Raw genomic sequence first — 17741 nt, forward strand, 5'->3', positions numbered from 1 at the left:
CAGTGAAAAGAGAACGGAATGCATGGTGGTTCAGACTGATACAAAGCAATGAGACTGTATTAGTAAGCTGAGCAGCTAGGGAAAGCCTTCAGCAATGACTTCATGAACAAAAATTTATTTTCCCTTCCATACCCCAGATTACACCAATAAGAGGCTCTCTGTAAAGTGTGCAGTAAAAACCACTTCCTTCAATTCTACCCCTGTCGGGGAATCACTCCCTGTCGGGGAATCACTCCCCAGGCTTTGTCAAAATCAAGTTTATGCTTTGCAGTTTTATTTATTTCATGGGCTTTCGTCTTAAAAATTGAGTTAGCTATCCTCAGGTCTCATTACTTTTGTTTTTTCCTTATTTTTAAATCACCAGATCTTGTGAGACTCATTGCTCTTGAGGAAAAGAGGACAGAGACCCGGGCTTAATGTCCAAAATTAATTAATTGGGTAAAAAGAGTTCTTTCAGATTCTACATGCTAACAGTCTTCATTATGGGGCCTTAGGCAAACAGTTAATTCTGGCTCTGGAAGAGGAAGTGAGTAAGAGTGCTTTGTTCATTTTGGCATAATAATAATATACATCATTATTGTGACTACAACTCATTGTGAACAAAAGTTAATTATTTTCATATTATTCTTATTATATTTGATCCTAATGATGACACGGAGCTGCAACAGGAACATGAGAATTTTTTTTTTAAGGTTAGGTCAAAGATTATCCAGCTAAAGAATTCTATCAATGGGCCAAAGGGACTAGATTGGAGAACTAGATTGCCTTCCTTCATGTTAACCTAAAAATTCAACACAGCACCCTGCAACTCTTCCCGTATGGAGCCATGATTATGAACATAATACCCCTATTGTAACTGCCATTTATTTGCTTTTAATTCCCAAATCTAGATCTCCAGCTCAGATTTCCTATCCCAAACTCTAAACTCCAACTGCCTTCTTCATGTCTGCCTGCCTGGCTGCCCTGGTGTCCCACAGGCATCTCCAACTCAACATGTCCAAAATGGAATTAACTTGTCTCCTCCCTCACTCCATCCCAGAACTACTCCTTCATTTTTCAGTGAATGAATAGTACCCGCTTAGACCCAAGGCAAATTAGAGAACATTCCAAATCCCTTGCTCCCCGCGCTGCCCTCCCTTTTTACTCCTAATTAGTGGTCAGCCATACTGACTCCACTTGGTTCCAGTTATCAGCCATCTCCACTTGAATAAATGGTTATTACTGATGTTCTTAGGTTGGGTTCCCTAAAAACAGAATTTGAAAGCAGGTGTGGGGTACACATGATCTATCAAGGCACTGAATTCCTCGAAGAACCTATAAGGGAAGGAGAGAAGATGAACAGGGAAAGGGAAAGAGCCTAGCCAGGATGTGTGATCTCAGGTAAAGTCTATCATGGCCTAATCCACAGGTGAGGGATCTGAAGTATTAACCACACAGCAGGGCTGTCTCCCACTTGAGGCAAGGGGACCAGCCTTTTGTACCCTCCTCTGCCCCCTGCAACAGTCAGTCACTCAGTGCCAGAGTTTGGGTGGAGTCATTATGTGCCTAGAGTTCTGCAGTTCTCCATGTACTTTTCCATGAATGTATACCAATACTTCTAATTCCAATCCAATATCTCAGGGCTCCTTCAAACTTAGCTTCTTTCTGTATTTCACCTTCTCTGATGGTGAGAAATCTCTAATACCTTAAATATATTGAATTATTTGTTCAATCAATTTTCTTATTTGCTCAATGTAAACAGTCTCGTTGCCCTGTTGGTGGCATCCTCTGTCCAACACCTATGTATGCCATCTCTGTGTTCTCAGGCACCAGTGGGCAACAGCAGTGTGCTTCTGCACGGCTCCTTCCTCTCCACTTTAGTGTTCTGCATTCTCTGTCCTTCGGTATAGCTGGGACTTTGTTTTCTGCTGCCCTAACAGAATACCAAAGACTGGGCAATTTACAAAGAAAATAAGTTTATTTGGCTCACATTCTGGTGACTAGAAAGTCCAAGATCAGGCAGCTTGCTTTAACTGATGATAGAAAGCAGAGGGGGAAGAGGGCTTGTGCAGAGACCAAACAATCTACTCTCGCAGTAACTAATCCAGTCCCTGGAGAGAGAACTCACTCTGGAGAGAAGGCGTTAATCTATTTATGAGGGATCGGCCCGCATGACCCAGACACCTCTCACAAAGCCCCATCTCCCAACACTGCCAAATTAGGAATCAAATTTCAACGTGAGTTTTGGATGGGACAAACTACATCCAAACCTCAAGCTTCCAAATCACCCCTGTGCAGCTCAGCCCTTCCTGCCTCCCTGCCTCAGCAAGGGTGGATGAGGAATGGCTTGGGGAGGGAAGGGAAGAGGAGGGAAGCTAGAGGTAATGAGTGCTGAGGCCACCAGCCAGGAGCTCTGAGTGCTGAGTACAGCTGCAGCAGGGAGTTTTGTCTGTGTACCACTCTGATTCTCTGGAGAAGAACTCCCGGGCCTCTACACACATACACACAGCACTCAGCTATCAGCTTAATGCCTGTTTCAAATTATAGCATACCTTAGTCTGCAAGCTAGCAGTGTCTTATAATAGTATAATAGTATAAGACAAAGACCAGAAGGTACTTCTGGTGGTGGGCCTCTCAGCAGGCCCCTCAACACACCTCACCCTCCTCTCTGCCAGAGTAACACTGTCTTTGCCTCTCTGTGGTTAGAGTGGCAGTGGGGTCGGCCAGGGAGTTTTGCCACTTACTTTCTAGATAAATTGTCCTTGCTCAAGAAAGAGGGTGGTACACAGCCCTCACTGGCTCTTTTCAATCCTGGCCCATCATTACTGCCTGAAGAAATGCCCCCCAGATTTCTAGTTTATATATGATTTCAACCTTGGTTTCCTGTAGCAATAAATTATTTTCCTCTATATGTGTATTTTATTCATTATTTCAATGGACTTTTGGGCAAGAGGAGCTAGGCTTCCATACTCTACGACCATCCTGCTCAGGAGAGTCATATGGAAGGGGCAGCCAGAAGACACTTAAAAGGAGCAGTCGGAGAAGTAGGAGGAGAACCAGAAGAGGACAATGCCATAAGGTCTACATATGAAGATGGGCAGTCAGCATTTCCAACTACATCAGTAAAGAATACACTGAATCGGAAAACCAGGAGGTGACTAAAGAGGGTTGAAAGCACGGTTTCAAAGAGTTACTGGGGCGTAAACTGAGCTTCACATGTAGAAATGGAAACAGCAAGGGTGTGACCACTTTCTAAAGACATTTGGCCTTAAGCAAACAAAGAGAGTGAGGGGCTATGGCTTGAGAGGAGTTAGGTAAAGAGAAAAGGTTTTGTAGGGTAGAGGAACCTTGGCCAGTGGAGGCAGGATGGCTCCCAGTGTTGGGAGACCCCCTTGGCTCCTTGTTCCTGGATCCTCCCCGCTGCACAGCTTGTTTCACTCCTGCTGCCAGAAAGCTTGACCTGGTAAGGCTAGCACACCCAGGAGAGATGACCTCCATTCCAGCCTTCAGGACTTCTAAATTTAACCCAGACCACATTGCTTCTTGGCAAATCACGGTCAACTGTATCACCAAGGACTGAAAGAGGTGACATAGGTCTGCTTTTCAAAAATGCTAGCGATGATGACAGTGAACTCACATGTTGAATATATACACTAGACCTCAACAGTCCTGGGTTTTGAATAGCTCATCTGATCCTCACAACCACTTTCTCTTATGTCTCTTATGTCAGTTATGTCAGGGTTCACATTTTACAGAAGAGAAAACTGAGATTAGAAGAGTTAAATTACTTGCCCAAGTCATAGGGTTAGTAAGCTAGAGAGCTGAGGTTCAAACTCAGATCTTTCTGTTCCCAAAGGCTGTGCTTTTTCTCCTTGGGCACCCGCAGCAAAAATACATGCAACAAGAAACATGAGACCTCAGGATAGACCAAGAGTAGCTGAGGTCCATGGAGAGTATTGAGTTATAGGACCAGAGAGAGAGGTTAATGTCAAATGGGTTTGCCAGATGAAATACAGGATGCCCAGTTAAATTTGAATTTCAGATAAACAGCAAATAATGTATTAGTTTAAGTATGTCCCAAATATTGCATGTAACATACTAAAAACTATGTATTTCTTTATCTAAAATTCAAAATTAACTGGAAATTCTGTATTTTTATTTGCTAAATCTGGCTACTGTAGGTTGTGGATTGTGGAGGTTTTTAATATATGCTAAGGAATTTAGACTTTATTCCATGGTTAATAAGGACTCATTGAGGATTTTGGCACAAGGGAGTGACATTAATAAAATGGTGTTTCAGACTAGCCAGAAGACACTGGCAATTGTCCCGTATAAAATTCTGAAAAGGCTGGGCGCAGTGGCTCACACCTGTAATCCCAGCACTTTGGGAGGCCGAGGCGGGCGGATCACCTGAGGTTGGGAGTTTGAGACCAGCTCGACCAACATTGAGAAACCCCGTCTCTACTAAAAATACAAAAAGTTAGCTGGGTGTGGTGGTGCATGCCTGTAATCCCAACTACTTGGGAGGCTGAGGCAGGAGAATTGCTTGAACCTGCGAGGAAGAGATTGCGGTGAGCCGAGATAGTGCCATTGCACTCCAGCCTGGGCAACAAGAGCGAAACTCCATCACACATACACACACACACACACACACACACACACACACACACACACACACATTCTGAAAAATAAGACTAGAGTGGTGGGCCAGGCATGGTGGCTCACATCTGTAATCCCAGCACTTTGGGAGGCTGAAGGGGGTGGATCACCTGAAGTCAGGAGTTCAAGACCAGCCTGGCCAACATGGTGAAACCCCATCTCTACTAAAAATGCAAAAATTACCCAGGCAGGGTGGTGCATGCCTGTTGTTCCAGCTACTCAGGAGGCTGAGGCAGGAGAATTGCTTGAACCCAGGAGGTGGAGATTGCAGTGAGCCGAGATAGCAGCATTGCACGCCAGCCTGGGCAACAAGAGAGAAAGCCCGTCTCAAAAAAAAAAAAAAAAAAAAAAGATTAGAGGGTGGCAAAAGGAAAGAAAAAGGAAAGGATCTAGCTGGTTAAAAAAGAATCCAATATGGCAGGTTTTCAGCAGGGATGGCTGAAAGAATGACAGAGCTACTGATGGAAAGAGACATGTCTAGAGGAGAAATTGCTTTGGGAAGAAAGAAAAATTGACTTTGAGATGATGCTCACAAGTCTAAGTGAGTTTCACAACAGAAAAAAAAAAGTTACTTTTCTACAGCACCTTCTACCAGGAGCTTCACCACAGGATGCTACTCATCCTCACAGCCTCCCTGCCAGGCAAGTGTTACCACCAGTTTTCTTTCCTTTTCTTTTTTTTTGAGATGGAGTCTTGCTCTATTGCCAGGCTGAAGTGCAGTGGCATGATCTCGGCTCACTGCAACCTCCACCTACCAGGTTCAAGCGATTCTCCTGCCTCAGCCTCCCGAGTAACTGGGACTACAGGTGCGCACCACCACACCCAGCTAATTTTTGTATTTTTAGTAGAGATGGGGTTTCACCATATTGGCCGGGATGGTCTGCATCTCTTGACCTCGTCATCCACCCACCTCGGCCTCCCAGAGTGCTGGGATTACAGGTGTGACCCACCACACCAGGCCATCAGCACAGTTTTCTAATGGAGAAAAGTACAGCCACCAGACTGGTGGCAGAGTTAGGATTTTAAGTCCCATGCCACCAGATTAAAGTCAGGGCTTCTTTCCACTATTCCACACTGTCTCCAAGTAAAGAACTAGAACCAGAACTCCAAAGAAGTTGTGGCTGGAGCTGTGACTCCTGCGAGCTGAGACAAGGGAGCTGAAAAGGAGGAAAAGTTTGCTAAGAAGACATGTGAGAGAAGAATGGCAGAGAGCTTCAGAGCATCTCTGGCAAAGGAAACAGCCTAGCATTTTGAACACAGTAGCATAACACAATGTTTTTAGAAAGCAGGGAGAATATAGGGATGGTAAAAGGAAGTCCTGGAAAGATCTACAGATGCCACGTCATAAAGAACCTTATCTGTCAAGCCTAAGAGATTAGAATTATCCTATAGGCAATGGGATGTCATTGAAGAGTTTTAAGCAAGGCATTGAGATAACCAGATTTGTTCTTAGAAGGGTCAAGCTGGTGGCCGTGGTGTGAGACATGGACTGAAGGCCAATTAGGAAGCACCTGTGATGATCCAGGGGCAAAAGGATGAGGAGAGGAGGCGGAGGGAATAGATGTTAAGAGAAAGAATCAATAGGATTCCAGGGGAAAAAGAGAGGTGGGATGATCAAAAGTACTTTTCCAGGGTCACTGGGAATGCTGATAATATTTACAAAACATAGGGTATGCTGGGACAGTGGCCCACACCCACACTGGGAGGCCAAGGTGGAAGGATTGTGTAAGGCCAATCCTAGGCAATGTAGTAGGACCCCGTCTCTACATATGATAAAGAAAAAATTGGCCAGCGTGGTGGGAAGCAGCATCAGGAGAACTGCTTGAGTTTGAGGCTACAGTGATCTTCAGTCTTTCCACTGCACTCCAGCCTGGTGACAGAAGGAGACCTGTCTCTGAAAACAAAGAAACAAAAAACACAGGGCATGCAGAAGGAGGAACATCTCTGGGGAGGAAGTGTGAAGTTATTTGTCTTTGTATTCCTCCAACATAACTTAGAGCTGACAGCATAGACTAGTGCTCAGTGTATGTTTATTTGAATTTGATTATGGACACACTTAGTCTGAAATATCACTGGAACATGCAGGTGGAAATGTTTAGTAAACTATTGGAACTATGGGTCAGGAGCTTAAGAGAACAATGTAAGCCTTCTGAGTTTCTTTGTGAATCAAGACCAGCTAAGTTTTGTATTTTTAGTAGAGATGGGGTTTCTCTACTGTGAGAAAAGGCCATGGACAAAATCCCTGTAAATACTCAGCATGTAAGGAGCAAGTGGAGAAAAATGAGCTAATGAAGCAAGCAGAAAACAGGCAGCCAGAGAGGTGAGAGGTAAGAAAGTGTGTGTAAAGGAAACAGACATACATTTCAAGAAGGAAGGGGTTGCAGGAAGGGTCATGCTGCAGAGATGCCAGATGAAATGAGGACTGGTAAGTGTGTGTACACGGGATCTAACACTTTTTGTTTTCCCTGCTTCCTTGCCATACTTCTATTTTCCCTTGCTTCTCTGGCATGGTACTCCTCATAAAGCATTAGCACATAAGCATTTGCTGCAGGCCTTGTTTTCTAAGGAATTTTGGCTGAGACTTAAAGCTAAAGCAGTAATTGGCTATAAAAGTTGTAACTTCTAATTCCTATCCCTGTCAGTACAAAACTGTCATTTTTAGCAATTGAAAGCAGAGAAGAGGCTGGGCACGGTGGCTCACACCTGTAATCTCAGCACTTCGGGAGGCCGAGGCAGGTGGATCACTTGAGATCAGGAGTTTGAGACCAGCCTGGCCAACATGGTGAAACCCATCTCTACTAAAAATACAAAAATTAGCCAGGCATTGTGACATGCGCCTGTAATCCCAGCTACTCAGGAGGCTGACGCAGGAGAATCGTTTTAACTCAGGAGGTGGAAGTTGCAGTGAGCTGAGAATGCACCACTGCACTCCAGCCTGGGCAACAGAGCGAGACTATGTCTCAAAAAGAAAAAAAAAAAGCAGAGAAGAAAACACAACCACAGCCTCAGAAGCAAATGTGTCAGAAGCATGTAAAGTGCTTGATACATCTTGCTTCTCGGATCCAATTAGCATAATGTAATCAGAATGATGAAACTACCATATTGTGCTGTGAGCTACTAAGACGATCAAAATCCCCATCAACTATACTTTGACAGAGATCAGGAGAGTTAACATAGGCCGTAGGCAAGACAGTCAAGTGTACTGCTCTTCTTGTCAAGTAATGCTTTTGCTTCTCCCAATTGATGGGGCTCTCTAACAGGGACTGGCAAACTACAACCTCCAGGCCAAATATGACACTCCAACTGTTTCTGTAAATAAAATTTTACTGGAACACAGCCATGCTCATTCATTTACATGTTGTATATTGCTGCTTTGACACAAAATCAAGCTAAATTGAGTAGGTGCAACAGAGATCAGATGGCATGCAAAGCCTAAAATATTTACTGTCTTGCCTTTTATAGGAAAAGTTAGCCAACCCATGATTGAAAATAAAGCATTTATCAAATCAACAGCCACATATCAAATACCAGAAAGTGTGTTGATGTGCTCTAATAAAGATATTATAGGAACTGCAACTGAGGCAATGACTCAGTTAAGTTTATGGTAGTCTGTTACCATCCTCCATTATTTATCTGTGCTTTTAAAAATAATTGAATTGAATGGGAATCTGTGCCCAGCACACTTCCGCTGCACTGTCTATCTTAACTGAATGGGAATGTGACTGGAAGACAAACACTGGACACTTTTATGACTTTTTTTTTTTTTTTTTTTTGACAGGGTCTCATTCTGTTGTCCAGGCTGGGGTTCAGTGGCATAATCACGGCTTACTGCAGCCTCAACCTCCTGGGCTCAAGTGATCCTTCCACCTCAGCCTCCCAAGTAGCTGGGACCACAGGTGCGTGCCATCACGCCTGATTTTTTAATTTTTGTAGAGATGAGGTCTCCCTATGTTGTCCACGTTGGTCTCGAACCCCTGGGCTCAAGCACTCCTCCCACCTTGGCCTCCCAAAGTGCTAGGATTACAGCCATGAGCCCACTTTAAGTCTTTGACGTTGGTGCTAATCCCTGCACTTCCTCTTGGGATATGGTAATACTTCTGATTTAGTATCTTAACCAGAGGCAGGAGGTGGCTTGGGGGCTTCTATTTGGCCTTTCCTACCATAAAGAAGTTTATTTCACAGTTCAGAAAACCAAAGTGACAATTTTCCAGATTCTAAGTATATCTGTCTCAATTATACTTTCAGAAACCAGGGACATAAACTTAAGGCCAGTTTGCAAAACCTCTGGATACATTGTGATATAATCTTGAGCCAGGGGGTCTATTCATCACCTGGACTCAGGAAACCACCAATCTAACTACAGGGCATGATAACATTTCAGGTCCCCAATACCAGCTCTCAGAACATCTAGGTATTCTCCTTTACCCAGTGTAGTTGTCTTTGGAAAATGTCACTTGTCCTTTTAGAGAGGGATTCTAAAAATATTAATGTATATCCTTATGGTAGTTTTGGAGTTTCCTTCTCAAGGGGACTCAGCCTCCCCTTCAATCAATGGGCTCTGGGTTTGTAAACTGACTTAGATTTGGAAACTAGCTGAGGGAAACAAATGTTCCATTGTGATAGCCAATGTCAGCCTTCTGCTTACCCATTCGTGCATTTATTTTATAAATTAAGTAATATCCTACATGGCTGTCCATCTGTCTCAACCCTAGGAATACTCAAATCTACTAATTATTGCCAAAAATATTTATGGGTCAAGGCACCTTGATTGTCATACTGGCATTGCTGCCCATTATGGTAATTGTATTTACCTTTGCTCTGTTAGTTGTTATTATTTGGCTTCTGGTATTCTGGAATTCCATCATCCCTTTTGATACTAGAGATCCACGTTCCATGGCAGTATCCCCCACTCTTAGCCTTGACAGGGCTCCTTTCACCAATGTATTTCTTATTCCTTAGTATAAGGAAGTTCCCTGGGCTCTTGGAGCATACAGACAGGTGGCAGGTTAGCAGGTCTTAATACATAGTAAATATATTCTAATGTTCTCACTTTCCTATGACTTTTGATCCCTTCTCCAGTACAATGCCAAGATTATTTCTGGTGTGTCCAAGCTTCAAGAAAACAGCACAACAAACTATTTATAGTGACCTCAAGTGCTCTTGCCAAAACACTGGATAACCACTCATGAGTGTATGCCCTCATGTAATGAATTCTCTCTTATAAAACCTTATTTTATGCACTCACTCTCTCTCTCTCCCCAGTCTTACATTTTCAAGATCTACTCCTACCTGCATTACCCTGATTCTGTTGACAAAAAGAGTCAAACTCTGTAAAATATTTTAAGAGATTTATTCTGAGCCAAATATGAGTGATCATGGCCTGTGACACAGCCCTCAGGAGGTCCTAAGAACACATACCCAAGGTGGGGTACAGCTTGGTTTTATATAGTTTTAGGGGGGCATGATACATCAATCAAATACATTTAAGAAATATATTGGGCCGGGCATGGTGGCTCATGCCTGTAATCCCAGCACTATGGGAGGCTGAGGCAGGCAGAACACCTGAGGTCAGGAGTTCGAGACCAGCCTGACCAACATGGCAAAACCCCATCTCTACTAAATATACAAAAATTAGCCAGGCTTGGTGGCGTGCACCTGTAATCCCAGCTACTCGGGAGGCTGAGGCAGGAGAATCGCTTGAACCCAGGAGGCAGAGGTTGCAGTGAGCCATGATCATGCTCCTGCACTCCAGCCTGGGTGACAGAGCAAAACTCCATCTCAAAAAAAAAAAAAAAAAAAAAATAGAAAGAAAGAAGGAAAATAAAATAAAATACATTGGTTTGGTTCAGAAAGGTGGGACAACTCAAACCAGGGGCTTCAGGGTACAGGTAGATTTAAATTTTCTGGTTGACAATTGGTTGAGTTTATCTGAAGACCTGGGATCAATGGAAAGGAATGTTCAGGTTAAGAAAGAGGATTATGGAGAGACCAAGTTTTATTGTGCAGATAGCAGACTTCAGAGAGAGAGCAGGTTATAAAATGTTTCTTATTAGACCTAAAAGGGTGTCTGGCTCTTAGTTGATTAACTCCTGGGTCTGGAAAGAAAGGAAGGAAAACAAAGGGGGAAGGGGATTCTCTACAAGATATGTATTTTTCCCACAAGAGACTTTGTAGGGCAATTTCAAGGTATAATAAGGAAATATATTTTCGGGATAAATATTTCTTCCTTGTCTCAATGTTATGCCAGAGTGATTGAAAAGTAAGTCACGATATATAGGGTCAAATAAAACCCATCTGATGAGAATTTATGGTTTGTAGGACATGACTCCCTAGACCCCTTAGGTAGGAATTTGGGCAGATAAAAATATTAGAGTTTAGTCCTCAGTTCTTACATATTCTCCAGGTCCTACAGCTCCTTTGGAATGCAGGCTAACTCCTTCTGGAGCAGGACCTGTACTTCCCTGCTCAGGCTGTGCTGAGCTCTGGCACAGATTACCAGACTGGAGGCAAAAAAGGCAGAGAATGGAGGCTTATCATGGGGAGAACGAAAGTTATTCTGCAATGACCTATTTCAGATGGGCAAGGGGAGGCTGTTTTCCTTAGTCAAGAGAAAAGGGTTTTGCTGACAGCATTATAAATAAATAAATAAGAGAGAAAAGGGACTGCTTCTGCTGGCCAGAAAGATTTAGGGACAATTAGGAGCTCAAGATTTTGAGGCTCATCTGCTCACATATTTCTTATTCAGGTCTTAACGCCCCACATTTTTCCTTTCTGGAAAATACCTTCACATGGGAAAGCTGTTGAAGCTATGTATTCAATACCTTTAGCAGCTTTGCCATTCTGGATCCTGAACCTAATTTCTTTTCTTTTCTTTTTTCTTTTTATTTATTTTTTTTTTAGTCAGAGTTTCCCTCTTGTAGCCCAGGCTGGGGTGCAATGGCACGATCTCGGCTCACTGCAACCTCTGCCTCCCGGTTCAGGTGATTCTCCTGCCTCAGCCTCCCGAACAGCTGGGATTACAGGTGTGCACCACCATGGGTCAGCTAGTTTTGTATTTCTAGTAGAGACAGGGTTTTGCCATGTTGGCCAGGTTGCTCTTAAACTCCTGACCTCAGGTGATCCACCCACCTCGGCTTCCCAAAGTGCTGGGATTACAGGTGTGAGCCACTGCACCCAGCCCTGAACCTAATTTTTTTAAATTTTTTAAAATTATACTTTAAGTTCTAGGGTACATGTGCACAATGTGCAGGTTTGTTACATATGCATACACATGCCATGTTGGTGTGCTGCACCCATTAACTCATCATTTATATTAGGTATATCTCCTAATGCTATCCCTCCCCCCTCCCCCAACCCCACTACAGACCCTGGTGTGTGATGTTCCCCAACCTGTGTCCAAGTGTTCTCATTGTTTTCAACAGTGTCTAACCTACTGCTGCAAGAGATGAGTGTCCTTCATGGCTGCCGTAGAACTCCTCTGGCCTTCATATTGTTACTTAATTGGCAATATGCTGCTTTGAACTATCATTTTCTTTTTCCAAGACTTCCAACGCTCTCAAGAGCAGCCAGTCTATTCCCCACTCTGTGCCATTATTATTGCTCCCATACTGATCAAATACAGCAGCCACATAATATCCTAATTCCTTATCTTCTATCTGCACCTCATCCCAGTCAACTGGAGGTGAAAGCTTTAGTAATTGTCATGCATGCCCCTGCATGGCAGGGTTATACTATCCTGTTTACCACTGGGGAAACAGTTCTGATTGCCTTTAGATAGGTGGGCTAGTCTCTAAAATCCCACTTTTAAGGGTCTGCTTTTAAAAACTACTCCTGGTACTAGCATTTTTGAGCCTACAGTCTCAAGAAGAGCTTAAAGCAAAAGTATGCACATTTTGTGATGGATGCTTTATTGATTGGTGAAATTGCAGGGAGGAAAGTATGATGAGAAAAAAGAAGTGAGGTAGGGAAGATGTAAAAACAAAGAGATGTGCTACCAAGATGGCCATAGCTTCATTGCAAACAGAGATGTTTGCCTGGCCTTCCAAGGCATCTCCACGGAGTACATATGAAGCCACTGCCTCTCACGGGAGGAAGGGTGAACAATGCTGGCTTCTTTTTGTCTCCTGTCTCTCAGTGGTCAAGGTTTACCCTACCCTAGACATGAACTCTCTCACACTTCTGGGTGGTAGTACCCACTCCTCCAGCCAGCTTCTCAGGAAGACAGAGCCTCTGCAGCCCATTTTGGCCAATGTGCTTCAGTCTTTCCTCCTGAGTCAGTACCACATGGGGGCCCCTTGGTGTATAGGGGCATGTTAGCACCAGGGGCTGTGGCTGTGGCTGTATGACTGAGATACCTCATAGAGTTTTTGTGAGAATTTGGTCAAGTAATATCCAATGCCTGGCAGTTAGTAGGCACTCACTAACTAAATGTTAGCTATTATTATGAACAGTAATTGAGTGAATTTTTTTGTGCATGATTCTTACACGATATGGCTGGTAGGAGCATGTTCCCCACCCCTTCTAAGCCTCTGTTAAGCGCCATGTGCTCAGTCACACACGCTGACACAGTCAGCCAAATCTAAGCGGCTCAACAGTGCCGTGAGCTGTGGTCTGCAGTAGCATGGGGCAGCCAGGCAGCAAATGGCTTTGCAGTTAGTCCACAAGAATGGCAACCACCATCTAGGCAGCAAAGAGTTATGCAACGGAGTGTTTTGCTTTTATAAAAATATGACTAGTGATAATGTCTTCCATTCTCTAGCCACCCTAAAACATTCTTTTAAATATTTAGCTTGTCTCTGAAATCTACCAAGGAAATAAACTGACACTGGTTTTTGTTCTATAAATTATAGTCACATAGTTCAAACACAGTTTGCCTATTCACAGAGTCATACATTTGCTTCCGAAACCATGAATACAGGAGCCCTCAACTGTCAAGTGTCTGAAGAATATCTTTTCTGTGAGAAATCTGTGACACTGCCCTCTGAGTTTGGTTAATCATAAAGAAATATTCTTCATTTAATGAATAATTCAAATCTGAGTCTTGTCGCCATGGAAAACAGGGCTCTCTCCTCCCATTTTTCTTAATGAGGCACTCAACGCCACAGTTGTAATGTTTACCTCCCTTCAGGGAACAACAGCTCTTGACAAGTGGAAATATGATTTCAGCAAAAAAAGTTTCCACTCTATATTTGTTAAACTGCTTCAATATTATGTTTTGATTCCTGCTTCGAATTTATGGAAAGGATTTTTATAGTCAAGGGAAATCTACTGATGAATGTGAGAGGCATGAACCTTCAGACAGTGACAAAGTAAATTTGGGGCTTTAAAGAAATACACCATTTGCTTGTCTGGAAGCAAGGGCTGAGTTTTTAAAAATAGAAACTGATCAAAGTTAATCAGTCTAATGAAAATATAAGCAGTTAACATCTTATTTATGTAATTTTGAATCAATTTCCTAAACTATGCTTTCTTGTTGATGACAGATATTTATCACGAGTGTCTGGCAACTGTGTTGAAACTATTTGATGACCTGGCCAGGCGCGGTGGCCTTGGAAGGCCAAGGCAGATGGATCGCTTGAGCTCAGGAGTTCAAGACCAGCCTGGGCAACATGGCGAAATTCCATCTCTACCAAAAATACAAAAATTAGCCAGGCATGGTGGCATGCACCTGTGGTCCCAGCTACTCAGGAGGCTGAGGTGGGAGGATCACTTGAGCCTGGAAGGTGGAGGTTGCAGTGAGCTGAGATGGCATCACTGCACTCCAGCCTGGGTGACAGAGTGAGACCCCATCTCAAAAACAAAAACAAAACGATTTGATTACCTAGTTCCCCCCGTTCCTGGATTTACCTCACTCTCATTACCTGAGAACAGATTTGGCTCCATCAGTTCTGATCGTTGGCCTTATACCAGAAACATGGCATGAAGCTTCCTGTCTGGATCCCTCAGGCCACCCTCATCAACTACCAGCTGGACCTAACCCATCCCCTAACCCCACCCTTCTGAGCCTACCTCTGGCCTCTAGGAATCAGACATACACAGGACATGGAGCCAGGTGCCACTAAAAAGAAATATAAGAAATTTATGGTAGAGATATGGAGAAACTATTTGTCTTAGTCTGCACAGGCTACTGTGATAAAATACCTTTGACTAGGCGTCTTTTAAACAAAATAAATTCATTTCTCACAGTTGTGGATATAGGAAGTCCAAGATCAAGGCACTAGAAAATCTGGTGTTTGATGAGGGCCAGTTCCTCATCATCATCTCACAGCCATCATCTCACTGTAACCTCACATGGCAGAAGGGGCAAGGGACCTCTCTCAGGCCTTTTTAATAAGAGCACTAATTCCACTCATGAGGGTTTCACCCTAATAACCTAATCTCTCCCATAAGAGCTTCACCCTCTTGTTCCGCCTCCTAATATCTCCCTGGGGGAGTAGAATTTCAACATATGAATTTCAGGAGACACAAAAGTTCATAGCGAGACCCTGTCTCTACAAAACATAAAAAAATTAGCACATGCCTGTGGTCTCAGCAACTCGGGAGGCTAAGGCAGGGGGATTGCTTGAGCCTGGGATGTGGAGGCTGCAGTGAACCCAGATCGCGCTACTGCACTCCAGCCTAGGCAACAGAGCCAGACCCTGTTTCAAACAAACAAACAAATAAATAAATAAAATGAATGAGGTAGCTCTATAAGTACTGGCCTAGAAAGATGTCCATACACATTAAGCAAAAAGGGCAGGCTCTAAACAACAGGCACAAGAGAGGCTTTACGGTGTACCTTAAGACAAACAGTGTACTGTAAGACAGACTGCCCATTCGGTGATGCAGCCTGCCTCTCTCCTCTCCTCATCCCCGCGGTCTCCTTTCCATACTACTTCTCCCCCAACACAGCGCCTTTCCACGATTTTCCGTCTTTTTCTCTCAGGACTCTCCCGCTCCAACAGCTCTTCCTCTCAGGGTCCCGGATCAGGACCCGGGTAGACTAGCTGTGGGAGGAATGCGCGTGCGCCGTGGCACCGCGCAGAACGCGTGGTGGGCGTGTTTTCCCCGCCTCCAGGGCGGAGCCCAAGAGCGATTGGTCCCCGTTTTGGGCCTCCCAGGATTGACTGGCCCTTCCACCCAACCAGGGCGGTCCACACCCGCTTACATCATTTCCGCCCTCGCCTGGGAGCGCCTCTTGCCCGGTCGCGTTTACCGAGGATACAGTGAGTTCTTGTTTTTTCTGTTCCCTCCCGCATTTGACAGTGTTCTGCAGACACTGGTGTTGAGATTGGCGTGCTTCCCGCATTTACAGCGAAGCCCTCTAAGAGGGAGAGTTTAGGCCCGGTTTACTTTAAGTAGGAACCTGAGAATTAAAAACCGAATTAAAAAGTTGGCCCCCGCCCTGGAGGGAGATAAAGAGCCCCCTTCTCTCATGCTTCCTTGTGTGAACTGAATTTCATACATTACTCAACAAATCGATAGCCATGAACTCAGGTTCCTAAATAGTAGTAATGGTATTATTACTACTATAATCTGTAATACTATTACTATGGTATTACAGTAAGTATAGTAATAGCTATTAGTAACAGCTAATAGTAATAGCTAACCTTACGTTAGACTTGGAGCGAGCAGTCACTGTTTTGTTCCCTGCTGTAGTTTGAATGCCGCCTCGGAAACTCATGTTGAAACCTAATCCCCATTGTGGCAATATTGAGAATGGGATCTTGAAGAGGTGATTGGGTCATGAGGGCTCTGCCGTCCCGAATGGACCAATCCATTCATGAGTTAATGGGTTATCACGGAGAGGGACTGGTGGCTTTATAAGAAGAGGAGACCTGAGCTAGCACACTGAGCCCCCTCACCATGCGATGCCCTGTACTGCCCCTGCACTCCGCAGAGTCCCACAACCACCACCTCTATCTAGTTCCAAAACATTCCCATCACCCCAAAGGAAAACCCCAAACTCGTTAAGGAGTCACTCTCTAATCCCTCCTTCCCCAGGCCCTGGCAACCACCAATCTCCCTTCTGTCTCTGTGGATTTATATATTCTGAATATTTCGTCTAAATGGAATCATACAATAATAATAAGACTTTTGCGTCTAGCTTCTTTCGCTTAGCATGTTTTCGGGGTTCCTCTACGTAGCATAAATCAGTACTTCTTTTTTTAATGGGTGAATAAAATTCCATTGTGTGTACGCAACACAATTTATCCATTGATGGACATTTAGACTGTTTCCAATTTTTGGCTATTGTGAATAGTGCTACTGTGAACATGCATGTACATGTACTTGTTTGAGAACTTAGTTTCGATTCTTTTGAATATATATGTAGGAGTGGAATTGTGGGGCTCTATGGTAATTCTGTGTTTAACTTTTTGAGGAACTCCTGTATCCTTTTGAAACCCTTCCTTAAGGCTATAATATTAATATAATAAATAATATTAGATATAATAAATATCTAAAATATTTTGAATCAGAGTTTCTGAGTCTCAGCACAATTGACGTTTGGGACCAGGTAATTCTTCGTTGTGGGAGAGCTGACTTTTGGTTATAGGAATTTTAGTAGCAATATTGGCCTCTACTCACTAGATGTCAGTAGCATCCTCCCACTTTAATCACCAATAATGTCTGGAGACACTGTCAGATGTCCTCTGAAAAGCAAAATTGGCCCCCTTCCCACTGAAAATTACTGTTTTAAAGGCTTCCCCATAAACTTGGAGCAAATGTGGCTAGCACTAAAGCAGAATACTACAACAAAGTAATGGCCTTTAAGAAATGGATATTTCTTAGAAGTCTTCCTTAGTATACAGGAAGTGTTTTTTGTTTACTGTGTGATGTTGTTAAGAAGTTTGCAGATTTACAAATGTTTGACAACCAGAAAAATCTTATCATTAAATATTCATATACCTTTCAAAGGTAACATCAGTAATATAAATCCATTTCATCCACAACTCCAATAAATATAGCTTCTCCCCCGTCCCAGGCAAATTACATACTAAATCACATTTATAGCACACTGCATCACATAATTTTTAAGATGGCAACTAGAAGCATGATTTGTAAGACTTTTTTGACATAGTAATACTTGTTTTTTCAAATAAAAGTTCGGGCAGGGCCCATGA

At 43.5% G+C, this 17741-nt stretch overlaps 1 long non-coding RNA gene across 1 annotated transcript in view; it reads right to left on the reverse strand.

Annotated features, from left to right (window-relative positions):
• Positions 1 to 15608, reverse strand: part of LOC115835468 — a 61579-nt gene extending 45971 nt beyond the window's left edge. Inside the window, exon 1 of the long non-coding RNA XR_004030453.1 lies at positions 15416 to 15608. This is a non-coding gene — a long non-coding RNA (uncharacterized LOC115835468). The remainder of the gene's footprint in view (positions 1 to 15415) is intronic.
• Between the last annotated feature and the right edge of the window lie 2133 nt (positions 15609 to 17741).

This window comes from Nomascus leucogenys, chromosome 6, assembly GCF_006542625.1.
Source record: "Nomascus leucogenys isolate Asia chromosome 6, Asia_NLE_v1, whole genome shotgun sequence".
NCBI lineage: Eukaryota > Metazoa > Chordata > Mammalia > Primates > Hylobatidae > Nomascus > Nomascus leucogenys.